Below are 22649 nucleotides of genomic sequence, written 5' to 3' on the forward strand. Positions count from 1 at the left end.
CTAGGACAAGCAGAGGGAGCCCCCACTGTTTGAATCATTATTGTTGCTGTGAAGGGGGAAAGATAGGAAAATCACGAACCATTTCTTTAAGGTTCACCTTGACGCGATATTCGTCACTTTTGATCATATTCAGTTGGTCAACACAAGGTCTGTTACATCACAGATATGAGTGAGGCTCTGCCCATTCTCCTCAGACACCAGGCCTGGCCTTACACGCAGTGCGGTTCCCAGCCAACTGGCAGCTCTCCACCACAAATGACTGTTATTCTGCTATTTCCAGGTCCTTCCCCAACACCGGAGCTTGGTCCCCACCTATAGATACAGCACAGAGACACAAGGATGCTAACACCACTGGAGCAACCTTCAGCAACTGGAGGATGGGCGTGAGTCATACAAACCCCAGCATCTCCTTCCTTTGATAACATAAATCTTTTGATCCCTCAGAGTGGCCGCAGCAGAAGTGAGCATCAGTTGTCCATAGCTTGTCCCCATTCCTAGGTCAATCCTCATTTACTTACTTTTGTTTTCTGAGGTCACCCCGATCTGCTACAATGCATTCAAGCCTCTGTTTCCAGGCTGGCTTTTTCCCATGTTTTCCTATGGTTGGTTCCTGAGAAGCATGGACAGCATCCTCCAGTCACACTGAACCATGCTTTGTTTTCTTGCACAAACCTTCATTTTCTGCATTTACTGCATTAGTCATTTTCCTGTCTTACTCAGTCCTTCCTGTTTTAACATTTGTAACTCTGATTATTCCTTCTTCCTTGTGGGAAATGATTGCTCTCATGAGAAGTGAATTTAACATGATTGGGTATTTTCTATCTTCCAGAATACATGTTTGTTTGTTTGTTGTTTGTTTTGGGTTTTTTTAGTATTATCTTAGCTCATGCAGGTTCTTGTAACAAAAGTATCCTAAACTGGGTGGATTTCAAACAACAAATATTTATTTCTCATAGTTCTGAAGTCTATAAATTCAAGGTCAAGGCACCTGCAGATTCAGTACCTGGTAAAGGTTCATTCCCTGCTTCATAGATGGTATAAAGAGCAAGCGAGTTTCCTCAGGTCTCTGCCTTCATGTCCTTGTCAACCCCCAAAGGCCTCACCTCTTAAAACCTCTTCATACTTGGGGGTTAGGCTTCCAGGTACGAATCTGGGAAGGATATAGTCAAACCGGTAGCAAGCACATTTGAGTGTAAACTTTCTTCAAGACGGATGGCAGTGTCCTCCCCTCTGTGTGCAGTGTGGGGGGCCTAATACAAAAGGTTTAAACAACAACAAAACTTTATCTTATAACTTCAAGAGCACTTAACAAATTTGAAATGCAAGATGACCTAGATGAGTCTAGTCTACTGCATGGTTCAGCAGTGATAAATTAGTTGGTTGTAATTTAACACTGACCATGATCAAATCAGAACTATAATTAGTGAGATAGTCAATGGTGAGCAGAAGGAAGAGATAATGCCTAACACTGAAACAGCAGAGAGTGGCCATACAACATGTTACACTGAGACAAATCAGCTCAAATGTTAAGGCTGCCTTGAAGCAGGAAAAAATAAAGAAGAGCAGGGTAGAGCAGCAGAGATACTGGTTTTCATAACAAACCTTACAGAACCAATATGTAATAATTTATTTTGTTCCCAAAATGTAGGGTATAAAATGGTTTTTCAGATAAATAAACAAAACTGTTTCTAAATGTCTTTTAGGTTAATTTTCTCTATGGCTCATATAAATGAGAATCCCCTCCACTTTTCTGGCTCTAGGAGGGCGACTGCTAGTTTCTACTGTGTGGAGTATCGAGCAAAGCTGGTTATTCATGCATGGTGACAGGATCAAAAGTCAGCCTTTCAGAACCAAGCCTCAATTAACTACTGTTAAGTGCTGAATCTTACTGTTTGAAGTACTATGAAAGCATGATGAGTTATATTAAAATAACTTATAGAGGTGTCACAGTAGCATGTACCTCTAGTTCCAGCTACTCAAAAAGCTGAGGTAGGAGAACCATTTGTGCCCAAGAGTTCAAGTCTAGCTTGAGAAACATAGTGAGAACCCATCTCAAAAATAAATAATTAGCTGGGTATGGTGGCACATGCCTGTAATCCCAGAACTTGTGAAGCTGAAGCAGGAGGATCACTATGAGTTCAAGGTCAGCATGGACTATATAATGGGACCTTGTCTCAAAAAAAAAAAAAAGAAAAGAAAAGAAATAAATAGCAAAAAAGATAATCTAGAACATAATAATCTCTTTTGGAACTCCATGGCAAAGTTCTGACAAGTCCGGGTAAATTCTATACTTGAAGTTGTCACCACTATTGTGTTCCACCTTTGTAAATGGCGGAGTAGATACGAATGCAAAAACCCTATTGTGAAATACACAAATAGACCTACACTTCTTGGAGATAGTCCTGCATTGTACTGATGATCTAACAGTCTCAGGTTCAGAGAAATGTATGCATTTAGCAAATATTGATTGAATTCCTATTATGTGCCAGAGTGTGTGCTAGGCCCCAAGAATTTGAAGTTATGCAACAATCATAGCTCCTGCTATGGAAAACTAACCTTCTTGTGTGTGCATCACTAAGGAGGGAAATATCTTACCTCAATTCCTTACTAGCTACATGATCTTGGGTAAGTCACTAGGTGTATTGTATATTGTGACCAACATGTGTGTGCGTGCATGTGTGTGCATTTTATAAAGATTTGATAATACTCAGAGCCTTCATCTTCTTGCTGAACAACTCAGATGAGCGTAGGCTTAGCCATCAGGAAGGGAATGAATAATTAGATGGAGACCATGATGGGCCCCGTGGACTACCATAGCTCTTGCACATTTTCTCCACTGTTGAGGGCAGGTAACTCCCTTTTGGGCATACCAGGGAAGAGAGACAGCTGCCTCAGAAAACTCTGACTGCCTGGAAGGAATCACGTAAAGGAAGAAAAAGAAAAAATATATTGCATATGTATTCACTGTATACATAATTTTTAAATACTTACAGGACTCAATTTTTCCAAAGACTGTCTATTTTGACTATGTGGAGAAAGCTGCTATTTGGAAGAAATGAGAGATTCCAAGATCCATAATGGGAATTAGGTCAGGGTCATGGGAGGAGATTGCAGGCTGATGCTGCATTCAGTTGTCTATCCTCAGCACCTAGGGAAGGTTCTTTCCCAATTATTTGCCTAGGTATTCATTTTAAGAAAGCCACCATGGGAAATACTTTTTCAAATGCTGTTTTGTCTGAGGGAAGACAGCAAAAGAATACACATCTGTTCATCGTGGGCAATTTCCAAATCCACAAAAGAAATGTGTACACAAGGACAGTGTTTCTCGGATGGTTTTTTCTTTTCACTATCACCCAAAGGAGAAAATACAGATTTAATTTAAATTTAATTTAAATTAATTAATCAGCTTTAACTTGAATTGATAGTTGTCTCCTAAAGAGAGAAATTAAGTACTAACAGCATGATGTTTCAGCAGCATTGAGTTTTGGTGTGGGGGACACAAACCATCGTAATATATAAAAATTTTAATCCCTTAGAAACCAATTTTTGGCTCCTTAAGGACAGTATTACCCTTGTCAAAAATGCTCTCTCTGTTAGGAGCATGGAGAATTCTTTAAGAGAGTGAGGAATTATCCTATTGGGGCCCTTCCACTCACTTTCCCAAGTCTCAGGCAACCTAGTGTACTGAGTGTCTTAATATGCACCTGAATATATGAAGCTGAAGAGAAGGCCCTCTGGGTGCCAAGGGACCACTACAATGCGAGTGTCTTGTGGGACTCCACCTGCAACACCCTCAATCTTAATACAGAAAGAATAAAGTAGCAGTGAAGTTAGCAACCCAAAGAATTGTCACCAAGCAATTCAAATCGAATGCCAGATTGACTGTTTGATATTTATTCAACACCTACTCTGTGCGACATACTGGGATAAGATATTCAGTGGGATTTGAGGATCTTAAACAATGTAGGGTGTTTCGCTGCATCTGCAGCGAAAGCATTAGGGAGTCCTACAAGCATGGAGGTGGAGGTAGTCTTCAGACAGGAAGGGCTACTTTCCATCTTCACATGCAGAATTCACTCTCCTAAAAATCTTACTCTATAATCCTGAAATAAAAATAGTCCTCAGGTTCTGCCACCTGTTTTGCAAGTGCAAGGACCCGAATTTGTTCCCTGGTACCAAAAATTAAAATTTAAATTTAAAAAAGTAGTCCTCGGGGAAACAAAGGTACTACTATATTAAGTACTTTGTACAAAGGTACAAAGACACAAAACAAAGATTCCTATAGCTCATCTTTCTCCCAGAAAACTCTAACAGGGAATGAATCAATGAATGTAACTGAGTTAATCACGCTTTGGCTTAGAGGACCAAATATCCTCACTGCTTACAATGATTTGTCTCTTTATATAAGTGACTTCTGATTTGGAGTGCTGTTTCTTCATCCTTCTTAGCCTCTCACTGGAATTTCATACTTTTGCCAAAAGTCTGATACTGAGAAGAAATTAAAGTCAACAGAAAAATTAATGGGTCAGATCCTTTAGAACTATGCAACTCTCGACAACTCTACTGCAGAGAAAATTGGACTGCTTGAGGGTGTAATTAAAGGCAATTCAAATCCAGATGTGGGGCAGGGTTAGGAAGATGAGGTCAGATAATCAATATTAAATGTCATAGGAAGGGTGGGAAGGAAGGGGAGAGGAGGTAGTTGTAGGGAAGGCAACTTATCAAGAAGATAAATACTTAAGTGTAATTATGTCACTAACTGTACCTTGGCCATATTGTCCTTATTTCACATCATTGGACAAAACAATTTTCAAATTCATATATAAGTTCAGAAAGTTAAGTGAAACCAGACTGCCAAAATTATTCAACATGAATCTCCAAAATTTAAGGATGAGGCAGGCAACATTTCATTATCACAGTCAAGTGCATAACAGATGATAGAGAATATCTTCTAGTTGAAATTTCAGCTGCATTTTATTAGGAACTGAGCAGAAATATTAATCTCGCAGACATGAGAGCTATTTTGCATCTTCGGCTAGTAGTTATTCAAAATTCCAGAGGGAAAACCATCAGACAGCTTTTCCAAATGAGCAGAACAAGCATAGTAGGCCAAAAAATGCAAGTGAGGGAACAAATTTAAGCATTTGTTTATATATGGAAAAGCTGGGGAGATTTATTTGCCGAGTTGTTGCAGTTAATTTATGAAATTGACAGAGAAATAAGTATGAGTTTCTGGCTTTTAACAAGTATTGGACTACTGAGACTTACATGAAGCATGTGGGTACACTCCAATTTGCCACCCTGGTCCTTTCTGATACTGCCAAGATTCCTCAGGCAAAAAATCTTGAAGTTACTTAATTTCTTTGTTGGTGTTGCTTCTATAGTTCCATCAACGTGATCATGCGCGTGGGAAAGAGAGAGCAAGAAACTGTCAGATCAAATTTGGTTTTGTAATGCATACACTGGGAGTCACAAACAACTAGAAAAGAATAATTTTTCAAATACTTCAGCTGACTTGACATAATACCACGTGAAATGAATACTTGACACAATTTCATTAGTGTAAAGAGCCAGTTTGAATAATGCTTGAATCAGGAAGTGTTTTTAAACTGAATATGTTCAGGTCTACTTGTATCAAATTCACTCAACATTTTGCCAAGTCTCTGATGCATTTTCTGTTTTATGAACATGCAATTATTTGCATCACCTTTTCGTGGGGTCCATTCAGGACAAGTGGTGAGACGATAATTGACATTTGTCAATTGATAGGAGTTTAGGTTTGCAGGAAAAGATCTATGAACTGTACACCCTTAATAGTCCAAAGCAACTGGATTTTAAGTAATTGTTTCCATTAAAAGTGATCTAAACTGAGCGTGGTACTCAGGAGACTGAAGCAGGAGGATTGCAAGTTCAAGGTCAACCTGGGCAACTTAGCAAGATGATGTCTAATTCATAAAAATGGCTGGGCTTAGTGGTAGAGCCCTGGCTTAGCATGAATAGGCCATGGCTTCAGTTCCCATTACCACAAAAAGGGAAAAAAAAACAAACAAAAAAAAAAGTAATCTGTACAATGTATGCAGCCAAATGGAATTTTGATTTTACACATTTAACTTACAACCTAAAACACTGTATGTATTTGTGTGCAGTGTGTGTGAATATACAAATCAAGGAGGAGAAAGTCCTTTACCAGACCCATTCCCAGGTTTGCAAAATAATTCATTCTTAGGTATTATTATGTGGACAACCCAGCAGTTACAATCAGTCAGCATCAATATCTTAGGTTACAGCAGTGGTGTTCAATGGGAACATCTGGCAGTGTCTGGAGACATTTCTGAATGTCACAGTTGTGTAGGCATTGGCATCTAGTGAGTAGAGGCCAGGAATGCTGCTTTAAAAATCCTACAGTGCACAGGACAACCTCTCATGCAAAGAACTACCTAGCTTCAAATGTCAATAGTGCCAAAAGCAAGAAACTCTAGCTCATTACAAAGAAAATGAAATTAGACTTTTTTCAGGAATAACTGCTTAGTCTCAGAACATTTCTCCATATGATTTCAAGGTGGAGGGAAGAGAAAAGCACTGAGCTGGAAGTTATGAGTTATTTCCACTCACTTCTCTGTCAACATGGGTGACAAAAAAGGACTGAATGATTAGAAGTAGTAACAAGTTACTTAGACAAATTATTTATATGATCCTCAGTTTCCTTATATGTTAAATAAGGATTCCAAAGTATTACATCTACAAACCTTTGCACTGTGCTTTCCAATCAAGCCAGAACTCAATTTCATGTAATAGTTCTCCATTTTTTTTCTACATCATCATTGCATTTACGTATATCACATTATTTAGTAATTAATAGCATTGACATTATTTGTAGTCTTAAAAGACAAGCACAATATTATCAAGGCCTAGAACTCCCCAAGAGACTAGTTTTGCCCCCCTCTCTACCTCTGCACCTCCACCAAGGTTCAGAAGCTGCATCCTCTCCCCTTGAATTTGGGTTGAGCTTATGGCTTGTTCGGGCCAATGCAATCAGTACCAGTGCTGTGCCAGTCCCAGATCCAGGCCTAAACATGTCCAATGGCTTTGGGATTTTTTATTATTAATGATTTTATTGGTATATTTTAGATATACATAATGATCACATTCATCATGGGAAATTTGTACCTGTACCTGATATACCTTGATTCTTCATTTCCCTTTCCTTCTCCTCTTCCCCTCCTATTTACGAAAACTTTGTTTCCACTTTTCCTTCTATTTTATTTTTGTTTTCCTTTTCCCTTCCTTCCTTTCCCCCTCCCCCCTCACTCGTTCCACTTCCCATATGAATAATTACTTCTTAGTTCACAGTATCTGTTATACATTTTGGTCCTTATTTATTCTTTCAGTTTTACACACCAGAGAAAGCATGCCATATTTGAATGTATAGGTTCAACAGTTTTGCTTTTAATCTCTCTGACCCAGCTGTGGTTCACAGAGGAGTCCAGATAGAGCCATATGGGAGGCGTTGTGGAGGATAAGAGGACAACTTCAGTGTTCATTACTAGCTAAGTACCCAGGTGAATGCAACTACAGGAGAGACCCAGGCAACAACAGGCAGAGTAGCAGAACCCTAGCTAACCCCTGCAGATCCCTGACTCACAGAACAGCAGAGTCATGCATCATGGTTATTTGAAGCCTTTAGGGGATTTTGTGTCTAATTGCAAGGGTTAGCTCTATCAGAGATCTGGTGGCAACTCAAAGAAATCCTCACTTCAGCCTCATATTTTAGGGACCATTTTCTCTGTCAGAGACAAAAACAGAGGGATGATTTGTCCCAGACTGTTCAGTGTTCCATCACTACCTTTTTCACTTGTTCTAACCAGAACAAATTTTAATTACAACCAACTTACTCCAACTAAGCTAATTAGCATTACTGAAGAAGTTAGTATGATGTGATTAGAGAAATCAAGAAATCATATAGGCCTGTTTTCCCAGCTATGGAAAAAATTGTGTAGAGTTTTACCTGCTTCTAATGTGTGCAAAACTCAGCCAACTCACAAAACTCAATGAACTCAGTACAAGCAACTCAAAAAGGCTGTACCCTGCCTGGAATTCCTCATTGGTTTCCAGGTAAAGTACAGATCCCCATCTGCTGGAACATACCCCTCTTCTGAATAGTGTTGGCTTGGCTAATGTTGGGAAAGAACAAGTGGGAAAAGTACATAGTAAGATTCCAGGTACACTCAGGCCCTGATTTGGGAGATTTAATTACCAAAATTATTCAATGTCTATGTGTTTGATTCTGAAATGGCCCCTATGGGGCAAACACTGCACAGTTCCCTAAATTTTTAAAGGGTAATCAAAAATCAAATATAATTTCTCAAGATCTCCAAAATTTCCATATCTTTGCATTTAACAATTCTTATACCTCGTACAACTGGAATTCATGTAAAATAACTTAGAGGAAAAAATCAAAGGCCAAAGAATTAATTCAGTCCCAAATGCAGTCAGAATATGAACAAGTCACTTTTAACTAAATTCTTTGACATATGACAAGAATTTTTAAAAGACTATTTTATTAGTGGGTAACTGCAATAATACCAAGCAGAGATAAAGAGGCTGTGTGTTTCTGGATTTCAAAGTTGTGAAAACAAATAAGATTACCACCTAAGATTGTACAGGTGGAAACCAGCCCAGGAGTAAGCCAGCAGTGACAGTAGCAAGATGTGGACTGGCTTTAAACAGATGCTGAAAAGCCATAGATAGGCCTGCAAACAGGACCAGGAGAAGACAAGCTTTCTGAGCCAAAGAGAAAGGGATTTAGGAAGAGATTAGGAGTGGGGTATGTCTAGCCATGACAAGCAGAGACGTAAGGAGCTTTAAAAGGCAGAGGAAGCTTTTGCTCTTGGGACTGAAGGAAGACTGCTGATGGTGAGAAGTGAGAGGTGACTTAGTCATTGGAGGGCAGGCATGGAGGATGCAGGACAATGTATTATCCTATCCTCAGATCATTTTCAATGATTAAGAAACAAAGCAAGGCCATCCCAAGGTTCAAATCCAGTGTCCTAATGAAGCAGAGATGCAGGTCTGTGTCCATGGAAGTTGGAAAATGGGAAGCCAAGAAGAACACTGAGAGGACCTCTAGACAGGGACATCCAGGCATGAGTTCTAGTCCTGCCTTCCTGATCTCTGCTCTAGAAATATTGGGTAAGTGCAGCACTTCTGGGAGGATTGGGGAGATGTCTATCTCTGTGTTCATTCCCATCTCCAAATACTTATGTGCTAAGGGAGACTTGCACAGGAGGAGAGATGGGGAGGGGCTGTACAAACCAACACATAAGATGGTAAATTAACCCCCTTTTTAAAAAAAATGAGATGATAGGGAGCAATTTAAATTGCCATTCAAGGAGCAGAGATGTAATTATATAGTAGAGTACTTGCCTAGCTGGTGTAAGGCCCTGGGTTCATCTCCAGCACTAAAAACACATAAAATAAAGAAATACAGGGTGACTTAAAATGCCTGTGTCAGCCACGATAGTCATGGAAGTATTCCCTTCTTTCATATGTGCACATCTGAGGCTCTATATATGAAGATGAAGCTATTGAAAGGAACTATAATCTGTTACCCTAAATCAAGGGTCAGTTAATAAACTAGAGCCTGTGTGCACAAGCCAAATTCAGTGCTGCCTGATCTTGTAAATAAAGTTTTATTGGGACATAGCCACGCCCACTCATCAACATATTGACTATGGCTGTTGTTCCACAGTAAAAGCACTGAATACTCTCAACAGAAATAGTATGGCCACAAAGCTGAAATATCTACTACATACCATTTTTAGAAGTTTAACAAACCCTACCCTAAATCAATGGTTCTGAGCCCTAACTACACATTGCAATCACATGAGAAGCTTTAATTTTTTTTAAAAAAGTACTAATGTAGGAATTTTATTTAGTTGGTCTGAGAAATAATCTGGTCATGAGGTTTGTAGGAAACATCCATCCATCTCTGTGATTTTAATGTGCAGACAGGATTGAAAATCATTACTGTCGTTTTCCTGAGCCGACAACATTAGCTTAAAGATTAGATCTACAGAAGGCAACATACTCACATCATATTTCAGTTCCCCCTAGAAAGGAGTTAAAAGCTAGTATTGCTGTTCATATCTCTATTTTCTCAGAGAAATGATGTGGCAAGTGTCTACATAAAGAACATTTCTCTATCTTTTGAACAACCAAAGCCAGGCATTGACTAAGATGCTTCTGAATGTCCCTGATGAAAGGAGCCATTCAGTAAAGTCTGAAATTCATTGTCAACAGGGAAAAAGTAACTCTTCTGATAAACTTGTAACCTTTTTTTTTAACCCAACAACTGGAGCTACAAACACCAAAGTCCTACATGCATTACTATCCTGGCCAGAGAGTAAATGTGGTACTAAACAGAAGGAATTACAGGGCAAAAGTATGGGGAAAAAATGAGAACCAAGATCTGTCATGTAAAGGTACAAGATCCAAGTGATAAATATAACAGTACTGTATACTTAAAAAGTACAAATAAACTCAATGAAAATAAAAAAAGAAGTAGAATCTAGGTCTTTCCCCCTAGAATCTGGGGCAGCTTTCATGATGGGGTCCAAATAAAGTATTGTGATAATGATGCCATGTGTACTGCAAGGCTATGTCCCAATGCTGTCTGATTGAAAACATGAAGAAATTCTGAGCCATTGTCTTCACCCATGCAGGCTACTATTACACAGTACCATAAATAAGGTGATTTATAAATGATAGCAATTAATTTCACACAGTTGTGAAAGCAGGGAAACCCAAGATCCAAGCACCAGTAGATTCAGTATCTTCCAAGGACACAAATTCTGGTTCATAGATGCTATCTTTTCATTGTGTCCCTCCATATTGGGTGCTACCTGGGGCAAGCTCTCTAGGGTTCCTTCTTACAGGGGCACTAATCTCCTTCATGAAGGCTCCACTGTTCTGAGCTAATCACCTCCCAAAGGCCCCATCTTCTAATTTAATCACTTTGGAGTTCAGGGTTTCAACATATGAATTTGGGGGTGGGGGACACAAACATTCAGACAAACATCGCAGCCATCATGCAAAGAAGTCCTACTTGCCCTGAGCCTGCCACACTCTGGGGAAGTCCAAACTGACCGATGCAGAGAAACTACACAGGGAGGACTTGAGATGACACAGAGAAAAAGCAATTCCTGGCCAAAGTCCAAATTGTCTAGTGTCCTACTTTTCAAGTTCAAGACCCATCTGATGATAATCAAATGGGTAGCTACAAGTTAGGAGCATCTAACCATTCCCTTCCTGAATCCCTGGCACACAGAGACCAAGAGAGATAAAATAATTGTTGTTTAAGATCAGTATATTTTGAGATTATTTGTCAGGTTGCAATAGACAAATAAGCATATCCACAGTAAGTATATCCATAAGAGTAAAATGAAGAATAATCTACAATAAAGAAGACTTTGTGTCTCTTCTTCTCAGTCCCCCTATAGCCTACTCAGAAGAACAATTGGCAAGAAAGTCTATCCATTCAGGAAAAGGTCAATAATGGATACTAAAATTATTAGGCAAATGTTTAATGGAAAATCACAAAGATTCAACTTTCCTTTAAAATGGAAAAATCTGTCATCATGTTGAACAGAGTAACCAATGAAGCATCACAAATAGTGGGACAGTTGGCTAGATATTACATCTCTCCTTCTATGATGCAATCAATATGAAGTATCCCTTACTGCCATCCATGAGGTATTAGCACAGTGTCTAACTTGAATCCAACCAATCCTTTAAATTTAGCATGTATTGTACAAGAATCACAGGAAAGAGAAACCCCCCCAAAAAAAAAATACTATGAGAAAAACACCAGGCAAATCTAGAATTTGTAATGCACAATTCTACAATACACAAGCCTGATTTCATTTTTAAAAGATGAGAAAGATGCTGTACTAGATAAAGAAAAACCTAAAGAACATAGCATTGGCAATCTAATGTAGAATCATCTTTATTATATCCTTGCTTGAAAAGAAACATACATAAAAGATATTCTGAAGAAATTAGGACTGTTGCAAAATGGGCAGTGCCTTATTTACTTTCCTCATTGCTGGGACACAATACCACCGAATATCTAAAACTTAAAGAGGGAGACACTTACTTTGCTTTATGTTTCATTTCGTGGACAGCCAGCTCCAAAGAAACAGCATGACCAAGGGAACTGGCACAAGAAAAATTGCTCACATCATGGCAACCAGGAAGCAGGGAGAAAAGGAGACCAGGAGGGAGGTATACCTTTCCAGGTCACAGCTCCTGTGACCCTGTTCTTCAAACCAGCCCCTGCTCCTCATGGCAAGTAAGCTATAAACTCACATAATCCAATCATCTTCCAGAAGCCCCAGCTGTGAGTGCATGAGACTCTTGGGGGACAGCCAGATATAAACCATAACAGATAGTTTAAGAGTGATATCAAAAAAAGTTATCAATTACATTATAAATGATAATGGCATTGTGGTCATATAAAGAACCATCCTCTTCTGGAGATGCATGAGGTATTTATGGGAAGCAAAAAATCTGTAATTCAAACTAGTTCGCAAAAAAAGTGAAAAAGAAAGACAGAAATGAAGCAAATATAGGAAAATGTGGTGTTTTAGTTTTAGTTTTTTGAGACAGGCTACACTCTGGTGCTCAGGCTGGTTTTGAACTCCTGGACACAAGTAATCCCCCAAATTCTGGGGTTACGGGTGTGAAACGCCGCATTTGGCTTAGGAAAAGTGATAACTGCTAAACCTAAGTGAAAGGCTGCTGAATATTTGTATTCCTATTCTTTCTAGTTTTTTATGTTTGAAATTTTTTCTCAAAAAGAAGTTTTAAAAGCTTAACATTTTTTTCAGCTTTAATTGAGTTTATTGGTACATTTTAGGGATACAGTACAGTTATATTCATTGTTGAGATCATGTGCCTCTACATGGCAGGTCTTGGTTCTCATTTTTTCCCGTTGTCCTTTCCCTCCCCTTCACCCCTCCTCCCCTCCCCATCTACAGACACTTTATTTCCATCTTTTCATTATCTCTCATTTTTATTCTTTTCCCTTATTACCTTTCCCCTATCCATCCCAACTTCCCTACACCTTTAGCCCCTTTCTTCCCATTACACAATGTCAGTAATCTTATTAGGATCTTATGTATTATTACAGTTTATTCACACCAGGGAAACTATTCGGTATTTACACATGTGTGACTTATTTATTTCACTGAGGAGTATATGTTCATTATGTATCCATTTTCCTATGAATGAATCTATTTTCTCATTCTTTATGGCTGAGTAATATTCCATTTTATAGAAAAACCACATCTTCTTTATCCAGTTTCCAACTGATAGGCAAATGGGCTGTTTCCAAGTCTTAGCTATTACAAACTGTGCCACTATAAACATGGGTGTGCATACATCACTGTGATATGATTCTTTTAGTTCTCTTGGAAAGATACCCAGCAGAGGGATGGCTGGGTCAAATGGAACCTCCAGTCCAAGCTCTTTGAGGTATCTCCATTTTGATTTCCATAGTGGTTGCACCAGTCGGCACTCCCACAAACAATAGACTATGATTCCTTTCTCCCCACAACCACGCCAACATTTGTGATTGTGTGATTTCTTGATAGCAGCCATTCTTTGTGGGGTGAGGTGGAATCTCAGTGTTGTGTTCAGCTGCATCTCTCAAATGACCAGTGATGTAGAACATTTTTTCATATATTTACTTGCCGCTTTTACTTCTTTGTCTGAAAAATGTCTGTTCATTTTGGATGCCCATTTTTAAATCGGGTCTTTATGTTTGGGGGGGCTGATGTTTTTGAGTTCTTTATATATTCTAGATAATAATCCTTTGTCTGAGGAGCAGCTGGCAAAAAGTTTTTCCCACATTGTAGGTTGTCTTTTAATTCTGTTGATGGTTTATTTTGCAGTACAGAAGCTTTTTAGTAAGATGAGATCCCAGTTGTTGATTCTATCTGCTAGTTCCGGTGCTACTGAGGATTTGTTCATAAAGTCTTTTCCTATGACAATGTCTTCCAAAGTTCTGCCTAACTTACCTTCCAGCAAGTTTAGTGTTTCTGTTTTAATATTTAGATATTTAATCCACTTGGGTTTTCATTTAGTGCATGGTGAAAGATAAGGGTCCAGTTTTAATCTGTGGCAGGTTGAAATCCAATTTTTCCAACACCATTTATTGAAGAGGCTATCTTTCCTCCACTGAGGATGGTCAGCTCCTTTGTCAAAGATGAGGTAGTTGAGTACATCTGGATTTGTTTTTGTGTCTTCCAACCTGTTCCACTTATCTGCAGGCCTGTTTCTTTGCCAGTACTATGCTGTTTTTATCACAGTGGCTTTGTAGTATAGTTTCAAGTTGGGAATTGTTATACCTGCTGTCATGTGTCTATTGTCTATGATGGCTTTTGCTATTCTAGGTCTCTTATGGTTCCAAATGAATTTTTGGATTCTTTTTTCTAGTTCTGTGAAATATAGTGTTGGAATTTCAATTGGCATTGCATTGAATCTGTATAGCAGTTTTGGCACTATGGCCATTTTCACTATGTTGATTCTTCCTACCCAGGAGCAAGGGATATCTTTCCATTTTTTAATATACTCTTCAATTTCTTTTTTCAGAGTGCTGTAGTTTTCAGTGTAGAGATCCTTTGTTTCTTTTGTTAGATTGATTCCTAGATACTTCATTTTTTTTGGATGCTATTGTAAAAGAAATTTTGTCCCTTATTTCTCTCTCCGTGAGTCTGTTATTTGTGTACAAGAAGGCTATTGATTTTTGGGTGTTCACCTTATATCCAGCTACTCTACTGAATCTGTCAATTAAGTCTAGAAGTCTTCTGGTGGAATTTTTGGGGTCTTCAATGTAGAGTATCATATCATCAGCAAATAATGACAGTTTATCTTCTTCCTTTCCTATCTTTATTGCTTTAATTTCTTTCTCTTGTCTAATTGCTGTGGCTAGTGTTTCCAGAAATATATTGAAGAGGAGTGGTGATAGTGGGCATCCTTATCTTGTTCCTGATTTTAACATGAAAGTTTTCAGTTTTTGGCCATTTCATATGATGTTGGCTGTTGGTTTTTCATAGATAGCCTTTATTAAGTTGAGATATAGACCATCTAGTTCAATTTTTTGCAGGGTTTTTATCATGAATGGGTGATGAATTTTGTCAAATGCTTTTTCTGCATCTATTGAGAGGATAATATGGTTTTTGTCCTTGACTTTGTTAATATAGTGTATTACATTAATTGACTTACGTATGTTGAACCACCCTTGCATCCGTGGAATAAATCTGATTTGGTCAGGATGTATGATCTTCTTGATAATCCTCTGTATTCTGTTTGCTAGTATCTTATTAAGGATTTTTGCATCTATATTCATTAAGGAGATTGGCCTGTAGTTCTCTTTTTTAGTTGCATCTTCCCCTGGTTTGGGAAACAAAGTGATACTTGCTTCCAGGAATGAATTTGGAAATATAGCTTCCCTTTCAATTTCATTGAAAAGTTTGAAGAGTAATGGCAGTAATTCTTCTCTAAATGTCTTGTAAAATTCAGCAGTGAATCCATCAGGGCCTGGGGCTTTTCTTTGTTGCTAAGTTTTTAATTACATTTTCAATTTCACTGACTGTAATTGGGGTGTTTAAAATGTTTTTATCTTCTTTGTTCAACTTTGGTAATTCACAAGTATCTAAAAATCTGTCCATTTCTTCTGTGTTTTCCATTTTGTTGGAGTACAGGTTCTCAAAGTAGATATTAATGATGCTCTGGATTTCTATTGGATCTGTTGTGACTTTGCCTTTTTCATTCCTGATTGGATGGATCAGAGCCTTTTCTTTCCTTTTTTTTTGATAAGATTAGCTAAGGGTTTGTCAATTTTATTTATTCTCTCAAAAAAACAACTCTTTGTTTCATTTATTTTTTGTATTGTTTTCTTAGTTTCCATTGCATTGATTTCTGCTAGAATCTTTATAATTTCCTCTCTTGTTTGAGCTTTGGGTTTTTCTTGCTCTTGTTTTCTAGGAGTCTAAGATTCATCATTAGATTGTTTATTTGAGCTTGCTCTGTTTTCCTAGTGTGGGCATTAAATGTTATGAATTTTCCCTGTAGAACTGCTTTCATTGTGTCCCATAGATTTCTGTATTTTGTAAAGGCATTTTCATTTATTTGTAAAATCTGTCTAATTTCTTCTTTAATTTCCTCTGTAATCCATTGATTGTTCAGGAGGGTGCTGTTCAGTTTCCATGTGCTTGTGAAGTTCCTACAGTTTCTTGTGCTATTGATCACCAGCTTGATTGCACTATGATCTGGTAATATACAGGGGATGACTTAAACTCTTTTGCATTTATTCAGACCTGTTCTGTGAGTCAATATGTGGTCTGTTTTGGAGAATGATCCATGTGCAGCTGAAAAGAATGTATATTCTGATTTTGTGGGTGGAATACTCTGTAGACATCTATTAAGTCCATGTGTTCCAAAGCTTGGTTCAGTTCTATTATTTCATTGTTGATTTTCTGCCTAGATGATCTGTTCATTTGTGATAGTGGGTTATTTAAATCCCCCACTACAATTGTATTAGTGGTTATTTGGTTTTTTGTGTTACTTAATATTTGTTTTATATTGTTGGGGGCATTTATATTGGGTGCATATATGTTTATGATTGTCATCTCTTCCTCTGGAATTGTTCCCTTTACAAGGATGTAGTGGCTTTCTTTGTCTCTCTTAACCAGTTTTGGTTTGAAATTTACTTTGTCTTTGAATAAGATTGCTACCCCTGCTTTTTTCTGGGCTCCTGATGCGTGGAGAATTGTTTTCCATCCTTTCACTTTCAGTCTATGGGCTTCCTTTTGCACTAGGTGTGTTTCTTGTATACAACATATTGTTGGAGTTTGCTTCTTAATCCATTTTGCCAATCTATTTCTCTTCATTGGTGAATTGAGGCCATTGACATTGATAGTTATAACTGATATGTAGTGACTTATTATTGTCATGTAATTGTCCTTTTGTTGACTCTTTTTATTTTTGTCCTCTCCTTTTAGTTTCTTGCCTTGGCTATTTGATTTGCTCTGTTGGGCTTCCTGGTGTTGGGATCTCATTATCTTTTTCTAGGATATTGTTTAAAATTCTTTGTAGTGCTGGTTTAGTATTTATGAAGTTTTTCAGGTGTTCTTTGTCATGCAAATATCTTATTTCTAGGATATTGTTTAAAATTCTTTGTAGTGCTGGTTTAGTATTTATGAAGTTTTTCAGGTGTTCCTTGTCATGCAAATATCTTATTTCTCCATCCATTTTGAAAGAAAGTTTTTGCAGGATACATCAGTCTTGGTTGGAGGTTGTTTTCTTTTAGGACTTGAAATACCTCACTCCAGGCTCTCCTTGACCTAAGGGTTTGAGTTTAAAAGTCTTCTGTGGTTCTAATGGGATTTCCTTTGCATGTGATTTGTTTATTTTCTCTTACTGCTTGTAATATTTTGTGCTTCTGTTGGATTTCTGGGATCTTGATTATTATATGTCTAGGTGTAGATTTTTTTTGATCATGGCCAGTTGGAGTGCTATATGCCTCACTTGTCTGTATGTCTAATTCTTCCCTTCTGTTTGGGAAGTTTTCTGTCATTAATTCTGTCATTAATTCTGTGAAGAGCTTTTTTAAGTCATTTGTGTTTTCTCCTGCTATTTCATGGATTCCTATCAGTCTTATGTTATTTTTCTTTGCATTGTCTAGAAGTTGTTGGATCGATTTCTCATGGTCCCTTACTGTTTTTGAGAGACCTCTTTTTTCAGGGTCACTGACTGCAATCCTATCTTCTATATCTGAAATTCTATCTTCGCATTCTTTTATTCTGTTGCATGCACTTTCAATAGTTTTTAATCTCCTGGATATCCTTTTGAATCTGTTTAATGGATTCCATGTCTTTCCTCTGTTGGGCATTCATTGTTTCCATTTATTTCTTATTCTGAGTCTTCATGGCTTCTATCATTGTCTTGAGCTCATTTATTTTTTTGTCAGTTTCTGTTCTAGAGTCTTGAATCATGACTTCCATTTTGCTCACCATCTCTATGGTTAACTGGGAAATTATTTCTGATTTGAATTTTTCTAGAGCCTGATTGATCTGTTTTGTTACCTCCTGTGCTATGGGTCCAGGGTGTCCAGCTGGTTCACTATCAGACTTTTCATCCTCATTTGCCCTAGTGTTTGCCATTGGTGAACTGGAAGTCTGTCTTTGTGTCTTGCTTAAGTGTTTCCTCATTTTTATTTTTGTTGTCGGACTGTCCTTGATTTAATTTCTGGGTTATTAGTTAAATCTTCCTGATAAAGTTGCGCTTTAGCTTTTGAGTCTCTAATGACTCATAGACATCCCCATTTTCATACCATTGGAGAAAACAACTCATTAAATCAATCACAATCCTTTATCCAAATTGATACATTCAGCAGCCCAATAGGATAAAACACAGCTTACAAACTGACCACTTGGGGTAGTCATTAATCTATCACCTTTAAACCATGTGAATTAAATTAATATCAAGAAGCAGCCCAAAATATGTTTGCAGTGAATACACTTTTCAATATAGCATCTTTACCATTTAGGATGGGGGCCTAGACTGAGTTAGGACGAGAGGAGTAGATAAGTGAAAGAATTGGAGAAGGTTTCAAGTGAAGCCAGAGGATGTAGAATGACCATACTATCTATACAAAACTATTAACTTCAAAGGGGATAGACAGAGTGCAGGAATAAGGACAAGAATATATCCCCTTAACAGTAACAGGGTCTTTCCTTCCCTTGAAGCTACAGAGCCATGAGTGAGGTAAAATGACAGGAGAAAAGAACATAAAGAAAAAAAGGAAAAATGATAAAAGAAGAAGTCTGAGTTAGGGCAGGAGCAGGAATAAAAAGGGAGATGAGGGATAATATAGTGGAGCAAGAGACTGAGTTGGAGAGAGAGGACAGAAAAAAGAAAGAAATTGTAGGGTGGAATAAGGAAAAGAAAAAAAAAGAATTTGAAGGGCCTCTTTCAGACTATGTCTCTGTTGTCATATTATACCACGTGTACAGCTATGTGCAGAACCAAATCCCCTGATCTCAGCTAGCCAATGGTAAGTCCCCACAACTCAGACTGACCTCAGTCCACAAGGCCTAAATTGAGTTTCCCAACCCACAGGGTTGAACTCCACTCAGTTCTACTACAGGTTTACCCCGCCCTTTCTTTAAAGATGTTCAAGGTTGGGAGTTCAGAAAAATACCCTTCATGACCACCTATGCCTCTGCAGAGTGGGTCCAAGGACTGGCCCAATCAGGAGGTTTGAGAATGGGAGGGGGGGGTTCAGGTCGTGTGGGTGTTTCAACAGCACCCACGCAGCTCCCTTCCTTCCTGGATCTGGTGGAGCGCAGTTGGGGAGGTCGCGGACCCACTAGGTGGGCCTGAGCAGGAGGCCAAGCTTAACATTTTGTTGAGAACAATATCCTTTTAAATTTCACCCAGGTATTATAACTTTCTTGACCCACTACAATTAAATATATGTTCTCCAGACAGGTAAACAGCTGATACACATTCCCTGCCCTGTCACCTCTTATCCAGACTAATTTGTTCAAAAGGAACAGAAACATTCCATTCCCTCAAGCTTGGTCAAGAACTCAGACTCATTGTAGAGCTCTAATGATCTCACAAAGAATCAAAGATGAGGATAGAGGAGACCCATCCTAGAGAAAGAGAATTTAGCTCAACGGAGTTTGAATAGAGAGTATTTCTGAAATCCGAGTATTTGTCTCCAGGGACAGATATTCTTGCATCCCTCTGCATCATTCTTGCTCACTTTCAGCCCCTTCTCTCGTTTGCTCTCCTCCTCACTGTTTTGGCTTCTTACCCTCACAGTCTCTCTGGCCCCATTCTGACTGCAGGGATCTATGGCCCCCATCTAATTGACCGCAGTCTTCCATGTTTCTTAATTCTGATTCACCAGAGCAAGAACCCAATTGGTGCAGCCCATCACTGTGTGCCCCTTAATCAGTCCAACTGGTTATGCCTACAATGGAACTGGACCAAGTGATGAAAACCGTGGCTGCTGATGGATTAAGGGCTCAATGCAGGTAAATTCCCTTGGAGGGGAATTAGCAGAGTGTACAACAAGAGCATCTCTAAAGCCTTGATTATTCTGAGACACAAGGAGATTTTTGCAATGATCTAAAGAGGAAATTTCTGAGTTCATGTGTCTCTGCACAGGGCCACTGTGTCCTGTTAGATCATTGTATGGTTGATTAATAAAGCAGTTACATTTCAGAACATGGGGGTTACCCATCACTGCTCCGAACTGAACACTTACCTGAAACTAGATGAAATGAAGTGGCCAATATGCTTGGGTCTGAGCCACACAGATCCACATGGATTTTCACTGAGACCTAATATTACTCTTCCTTTATTTAGTCAATGAACATGTATGGAGTGAATGTCAACTATGTGTCTATACTTTGCTAGGAGAAACAGTGGTGTACAAAAGAAAAAAGACACTGCCTCTGCATATAATGACAAGTATACCTGCATTCCAGAAATAACAAATGTGTAAATAACAAATGTGATTGCATCAACAGGAGTGATCTTAGGTCAATGTAAGCTAATTTTAAGGTGAGAGCCATGCATACCAAGACAAGAAGTCTTAAAAATTCAAATAAAGAGCTTTCTAGAGGAGGCTGGCCTTGGAGGATAGTAAGAAATTTTAAGGAATGCCCTTCAAGGTAGGGAGAACAAGATTAAATATAACAAATATGCCATACAACTCTAGAAAATACATAGTAGGTAAATAAGATTAAATAAAACAGTTTCACTGAAGGCAAGGGAGGTCTTTTTAAAAGGTAGCTGAGACCAGGTTGTGGTGGGAGGGCCTTGAATGCCATGATAATGAGCTCCATCTTATGAGTAAGGCTCTGGAGTCAGGAAGGGACAGGATGAGATCAGTGTTTTAGGAAGTGCTGGTGTCAGGAGGGGGTTGAGAGGCCAAAGAGCTTTGCAATTTACAAAGCATTTTCACATATGAGTCATCTAATTCTCTCTTGGCAAATGGTTTCTTATGAAGCTTTTAGAGACTGGTGCAGGGCAACATTGAGAAGTCTACTCAGACTAGAGTTACAGCAATTAAAAAGAATAAGTTACTGGCGCCAGAATGGTCAGACAGATCAATAAAGAAGAATGTTATATCTGGAAATGGACCCAAATATTTATATTTATGCATAAATTTAATATTTTATTATGGTGAAGAAAAGAGAATAATTTAATAAATGGTTTTAAGACAATTATCTAACCACAAAGGGAAAAAAATAGGTAAGATGCCTCACTAACAATTTAAATAAAACATTTTTTTGAATGGATAAACAATGGATCGGGAATATTGGCAAACATTTAATCATCTGCAGAGTTTGTAAAATAAAAAGAAAGAGAAGCCTCCCAGACATTCTGATTCAGTAGCACTTAAGTGGATCACAAGAACTAGGTTCTGCTGGACACACAATAATAAATACATGCTTAAAGATTTAATATAAAAGATAGAACTATGAAAGCATTAAAAATTAATATTTATTCTAATTTTCTCCCATGGAGCATAGGTACAAACTCTGGACACCATATTAAAAACAAACACAAGAAGACACTGAAAGATGGAGAAAAGGGAGCCTGGCTAGGCACCTCAGAAGCTGAGGCAACTTCTCTAGGTTGTATTTTGTTTGGGCCTTATGAATTGCAGAGTAAATGATGGAAAAGCCAGACATCCACCTACATCATCAAGTGCAAACACATATACAAAAAGTCATCTCAAAACTTTCTTTCCAGCCAAAGGAAAGGGAGTCCAGCAGACTAGCATCTACTCTACAAGAGTCAAATACCACAGCAAACACTGTAGCCTCACCCCAGCCAAAAAAAAAAACAGAGAAGAGAGCACAGACTTTTATCCCCACTTGATGGAACCAAGGCCCTCTCTGTTGCAGCCACATCAGAGAAGGCCTAATGGCCAGTGGACCCAGGTAAAATGAATTATCTCCCATAGTGTTACTGGAGACCATATAGGGAGCAATTACTAGGCACCTCCCCCCACCCTGTCCCAGCAGAACAGCAGGGCCCTGAGAGCAATGCTGCTTCCCCCTCACCCAGCAGTAACCAGGAGACTCTCTTGCAGGACACCAACAGAGGCCAGAGGGTGAAATGATCATAATTACACATGAAATAGTGCCCCTTCTCTCCCTGCCAGAACAGTGTCGGGGGAAAAAAATGCTACAACAAGACACTCAAATAAAATCTAGAGTCATACAGCATATGTATTCATCCATTTCACATTACTATAATGAGATACCTGAGGTTGGGTACTTTATAAAAGAAAGAGATTTACTAAGCTCACAGTTTGGGAAACAGAAAGTCCAAACAGGTGTTGGCACTGGAAAAGTTCCTCCTGGATGCCTCACCCCATGGCAAATGACATCACAACAGAACATGTATGAAAGAGAAATCACATGGCAAAGAAGAAAGTTACAGCAGGAGTTGAGTGAAGGGGGCAGGCTTGCTCTATTTTATAATAGCCTTCTTGGAAAAACTCATAAGAAATGCCTTCATATCTTCTGAGGATATTACTTCCAATGACCTCTCATTGA

General features: G+C 38.5%; 1 long non-coding RNA gene across 3 annotated transcripts; it reads left to right on the forward strand.

The window, feature by feature from the left end:
* Nucleotides 1–201: 201 nt before the first annotated feature.
* On the forward strand, nt 202–22281 carry LOC104860505. 3 transcript variants are annotated; one of them, XR_002025259.1, is made up of 5 exons: nt 202–383; nt 12183–12349; nt 19982–20108; nt 21615–22028; nt 22181–22281. It is a non-coding gene; the product is annotated as an uncharacterized LOC104860505 (long non-coding RNA). The 3 variants fall into 3 exon arrangements; XR_779714.1 differs by adding an exon at nt 8990–9189 and having other exon boundaries at nt 21615–22186; XR_779713.1 differs by having other exon boundaries at nt 21615–22186.
* Nucleotides 22282–22649: the final 368 nt, after the last annotated feature.

The sequence above is a fragment of the Fukomys damarensis genome, unplaced genomic scaffold, assembly GCF_012274545.1.
Source record: "Fukomys damarensis isolate Sample0158 unplaced genomic scaffold, DMR_v1.0_HiC HiC_scaffold_30, whole genome shotgun sequence".
In the NCBI taxonomy this organism is placed as follows: domain Eukaryota; kingdom Metazoa; phylum Chordata; class Mammalia; order Rodentia; family Bathyergidae; genus Fukomys; species Fukomys damarensis.